At 36.8% G+C, this 5,854-nt stretch overlaps 1 pseudogene; it reads left to right on the top strand.

The window, feature by feature from the left end:
- Nucleotides 1-228: 228 nt before the first annotated feature.
- LOC109222396 lies at nt 229-1,958 on the top strand (annotated as a pseudogene).
- Nucleotides 1,959-5,854: the final 3,896 nt, after the last annotated feature.

Consider the following 5,854-nt stretch of genomic DNA (forward strand, 5'->3'; position numbering starts at 1 on the left):
ATCACCCTTCTCAGGCCCTACACGGTGAGAGTATATTGGTTATGTTTTTATTGTTGTTGGAATTAAAAATTCTTGAAATTTTGACTATAGAATTGAGCTGGTGCAAAGATTCTTTTTTCCTAAGGTGCAAAGATTCTTGAATTTTTTGAGTATGGAACTGAACTGGAATTAAAAACGTTCTTCAACCTTTTGTCTATGAAATTAAGATTGTTTATTTGGGAATTGTAGGAGCTACTTGGAAACTGGAAAAACATTTCAAGATAATATGTATATGAGGAAGGTGAACCCCCTGTTTTTCACTATAGTGCTAGTCAAGGAATACTAGGAATTGAAGGAATTCTAATTCAGTCAGCCTTGACGATTAGCAAGTTTACGGACTAATCGATCCGTGAAAAAGCCCATGTTTACTTCCTTCCCTTCAGTGTATTGTCAATAGTAAGCTATGTTTATGTTGTCGATTCTCGGGAATGGGGTCCTATGCGGAATACAGCAGCAGATTATATTGATAATATCTCAAGAAAATACCCTTATTGGAACAGAAGCCTTGGATCTGATCACTTTATGCTTGCTTGCCATGATTGGGTAAGGAATCTCTAATTTGCAGAAACTATTTAGTCAGAATTTAAACTTGATATTTTCGATCTTTAAGTTCTTATGTTGAACGTCTGTGCCGAAAATACTGGTTCAGTTGAATCATTTATTTGTGGATGCAATAACGTATTTGGTGTTGTCCCCGCTGCTAAATTTTTTTTATGGTGCTACCAATTTTGGTGTTGTTCCCGCTGCTACTGTTCTAGTTGTCCTGCCAGATATCAATGGCGTTGCAAATACGTTATTGCATCCACAACGTAAAATACGTTATCCATGGTGTGCCCGCTACTAGTGTTCTAGTTGTCGAAAATACTGGTTCAATTGAACATCTGGGGCTTGATAGTCGAGAAACGGCCCAAGAATCATGACTTATGATAATTAGCTTTGCACAATTTTATTACAAGTCTTGAGATTATTTTGAGGTTGTTTTCTTTGATATTTACGGGAGACAGTGCTTAATTCTTCTTATATAATTTCCATATCGCAGGGTCCTAGAATTTCCTTAGCTAATCCTTACTTGTACAAGAACTCAATAAGAGTTCTATGTAATGCAAATACATCTGAAAGATTCAATCCTATCAAGGATGTATCGTTGCCAGAAATCTATCTCCCTCGAGGTACAACGGATGGATTAATTGGAGGGCCGTCTCCATCACATCGTTCTGTTTTAGTTTTCTATGCGGGAGGTATTCATGGCTACATAAGGCAAGTGCTAATGGAGCATTGGGGAAAGAACGATGATCCAGACGTGCAAATACACGAGTACCTTCCGAAGAATGTGTCGTACTATGGCATGATTAGAACGAGTAAGTATTGTATTTGCCCGAGTGGTTGGGAAGTAGCTAGCCCGAGAATGGTCGAGGCACTTTACATGGGGTGTGTTCCGATACTCTTAAAGGATCATTATGTCGCGCCATTTAGTGATGTATTGAACTGGAAAAGTTTTGCTGTTGAAATGAGTTCGAACGATATACCTAATCTGAAGAAAATCTTGACTGCAATACCTCAAAGACAGTACATCAAAATGCAGAAGAGAGGACTTGAAGTAAGGAGACATTTTGAGGTAAATTTTCCTCCTCGAAGATATGATGTTTTTCATATGATTCTTCATTCCATTTGGCTCAGACGGCTCAATATTCATGTTCATGACACTAAGGAATAAGGATGAATGATCGGTTCATGTGAAATATATGCTGTTACTATTTGGTTAGGGAAAGTTGTGCATAAATCCACATGTATGAGTTCAGTGATTTCTGGCAAGTGGGAGAAATTAAATTAGGTGATACAATTCATATTTGTAGTACGATTTCGGTGTGATTGTTGCAGCAAATGTTGAACTATCAGAACTGTAGATTAAAATTTCTTATGTTTAAGTGCATGTTCCTATATTGAGAATACTCATACACACATATATATATATATATGAACGAATATAATTGTTAAACTTGACAACCATTCAAAAGTTCCACTCAAAATCCGTTAGGATGAGCAATACTACAAACCAAATTTGAGAGATGAAATTATACACGTAAGACTAAAGAGCAAAGGAGTGCATAATTTACCATGATATATAATTTATTTTTTTACCTACCTACACAGTGTATTTTTTCGACGAAGAGGTGTCATTTGACACCCCTTCCTATAAGATGGCTCCGCCACTGTCTCAAACTGAACATAAGGCAAGCTGGTTGTTAAAAGAGTGGCCCAACGTACGAAACATCTCGCGTTTATGCAGGGTCAGGGAAGAGCCGCACCTCAAGGGAGTGTGATGTAGGCAACCTATCTTAATGCAAGTATCATTGCCCGATTCCATGCTGGAACTTGTGACCTATAAGTCACACAAAAATTACTTTATTGTTGTTCCAAGGATCCCCTTCTAAGACAAGCTGGTTGTTGGAACACTAAAAGTTGTTAATTACTTGAATTAGGCCTTATTAAACATGTACAGCTATTTCAAATACGTCCTCCGTTCACTTTTACTTGTCCACTGTTAACTTTGCACACCCCTTAAGAAATAATAAATAAAGTGCATAATTTACCATGATACCCATATTAATTAGTGTATAGTCTTAATGGATTTGAAAAATGATTTGGAATGAGTAACTAATGCTAAGGGCAAAAAGAAAAAATAAACTATTTTTCTCTTGATATGCGAAAGCCCAAAAATGACAAGTAAAAATGAAAATTTATTTTTTTAGAATACTTGACAACTAAAAGTGAACGGAGGGAATACTTATTAGCATTTCTTATGTCCACACTGTTGTTAGGCTTCATTAAGTATTATAGTACGGTTAATCTTGATTAGCGTTACTAAGTGCGCAACGGCCACGTTAAGTTAACATTGTGAGGGAATAATTAAAGCTTAGGTCACATAATCCGATACATGATCACTAGTTTGTTGACTACAGAAAATAGGGAATAGTTAAAGCTATAGGTCACATTATCTAAGCTAACGTTTGGACATAAATTTGGTTGAAATTTGAGAAAAAGAATTTTTTAAAAATGAGATGAAAATTAGTTTTTAAAAATTGATAGTATTATATTTGGACATGCATTTTACTTAAAAAGAAGTTGAAATTTTGTGAGTAAAGAATTTCAAAAACTTGAAAAAATTAGTCTAAATCACTTTTTGAAACTTGAAAATTCATCTTCAAAAACTGGTCATTTTTTATAATCAAACAATATTTTTAATTTGTTTTGGAAAAAAAATATAAAAAGAAAATTTATGGTCAAACGGGAGCTTAGCTCCCGAAATTTAAAACCAAAAGCTACAGCATAGTGGTTTGTAAACTAATGGATATAATTTATATATGTCGACAGTTAAAAATTGTTACAATGTTAGTTATTCATTTATAAGTCAACTAGGTAGATTTAAGATATTAAAGTACTAAGTTACACGCGATTGTTGTTTGTCTCAAAAGATATTGTAACCTTTTTGTATAAATCAATTGAAGAAAATGATGGGGTAAATCTTAGTCATTCGTAATGAATTCCAGATCAATGAACTAAAAGAAGAATAACATCTAAAAAGAAGTGAAGATAAACGATCTTATTGAGGCTTTCCAGTATTGTTCTCACTAATCGGTGGAGTAGGACATGTTACATATTACATCAATCGCTGCAGATTGCCTCCTTCATCCTTCTGTTTATCGAAGTTACAGGGAGGAGATAGATGGAGAATGGGAGAGATGTTTTCTCCCTCCCCAAAAAAGGCCCTCCTCTGAGAGGTTTTTACCCTCCTATATATACAGCTCTGGTCCTCCGGCTACATGCTCTATCGACGCTTCTCTGTGCCTCACACTCCTCGGTTACCCGCTGGAGGTCATTCTTTACCGCTTCGACGAAAGTCGTGAGGGCAAGATATGGAACAGCCCATGTCGATCCTTGTTGCCTTGCCGTCTGCGAGCGGGGGCGTTGGTCGGTCTGACCATATTGGTCAGATTTTGACCAATACAATTGTCTTTACGGTGATTTGATGGTGTAAACATCAAAATGACTCTTTAGACACCTTCTAACCAACTTTTGAATATCATCAAAATGGCTCTTTGGATAAAATATCAAAATGACTTAATTCCAGACTCATTTTAAGCAACTCTTAAAAGATCATGCTGTAAGATAATTAATTCGTAGCCATATCAGAGATTAAGACACAAGTACACAATCAATTTAGAGTTAGAGTCTAAAGAAGCGTACCGTTAAACTCCATGGATTCAACAGCGACAACAAACAACGATTAAGCTTGAGACCAACTTCCACGATCCACTAGCTACGTGCTCTCACAGCCCGGAGAACTTGACTGATGGGACGCCTACCGTTACCACGTATTCAAGAGACAGAATACGCTAGGGTTTTCTAAATAGAAAGGGAAAGGGGGATTGACCTCTATTTATAAAGAGTGTCTACCCATCACAGGTCAATAATTATTGGGCCTCACTTATCCACACACACAATATTTAATATTAGGCCTTTTATTTATCTACCACTTGAGCTACGTCACTGTCCTTTCAGGCTATAATCAATTAAGGTAAGTACAAATTCTAGCACATGCAACTCTTTAATGTGCAATTCCTGGATATTCTTGGTCTTAGAATGAGTCAACGGTCGTTAGACATCTCGAAATCCTCCCCGATGAAGCGGTACAATCATTTTGTTTTTTTTGGGGTAGTCACAAGCTTGAGATTTTCTGGAAAAAACGCATTTTTTAGTAGTGGAATTTTTTCAGTAGGTATTATCGGTCGATTTTCCGGTCGGAAAAACACATTTCTTTTAGTGGTGAATTTTTTTGTTCAAAAGAAATCAAGATTAGTATCCAAAAGCACTTTCCGCTAACCTATGATACATATGCATATCTCTTTGTTACCTAAATCAAGAATAGTTAACATTTGGTTGAATAAAGGAATTCAAAGCGAGGAAAAGAAAAAAAGAACAAGGGATCGGATTTCAAATATATATATATATATATATATATNCCTCCGTTAGCTTTCCGGCAACCAGCCTCTATCTACTCGCCCTATCGCATTACCCACTGCCCGATCTTCGTCGAGGGCTGCTTCAGTTGAGTCTGCGGCAGCGGTTACTCCTGCTAAGGCCACTTCTCAGGCTGAAGTTCCGACTAGTATTGCTCGCCCGACGGGTGAATCTCCGCCTACTGAGTGTCGATGCCCCCTTTTTCTAAAGGCGAAATCGGGTTTACGATATTTGGGCGGACAACTCTATTCCTTTTGGGAATTTGGGTTTGAGATTTAGAAGAGTCGCCACCTAATGATTAAGTGCATTAGGACACTAAGAATTTAAAAGAAAGAAGAACCAGAGAATGGGTAAGGGCTTGAAATATCTCAGGGGGAAGGTGTTAGGCACCCCCCAAGATCCACTAGTGTGGTTCCCGACCATGTTACAATTGTGACTTTAAAACAAGTAAACATACAAGACAACTTCCACATAACGATTACAAGTAGGAATGTATAAAGGTTAAATAAACATGCTGAAGTCAGAAAATAGGTGGTTTCATAGTTGTTTAAAAGAATGTATAAGTGCAGAAAAATAAGGATCAAATAACGAGTGCAAACAATCAGACAAAAGAAGTGAAATGGGCTGAAGTTTAAAAAGAAAACAGTGCTGGAAATTCAAAGAGGTTTTAAATGATTTGAAGCGAAATACAAGGTTTAAAGAGCTGGAAACTGACAGTTTAAAGAAAACAATAACGAAAGTACATAAGGAGGAGGGGGTCCGTAGGTTTATAAATAACATGGATCATCCACGCAAC

This window comes from Nicotiana attenuata, unplaced genomic scaffold (genome assembly GCF_001879085.1).
Source record: "Nicotiana attenuata strain UT unplaced genomic scaffold, NIATTr2, whole genome shotgun sequence".
Taxonomy (NCBI): domain Eukaryota; kingdom Viridiplantae; phylum Streptophyta; class Magnoliopsida; order Solanales; family Solanaceae; genus Nicotiana; species Nicotiana attenuata.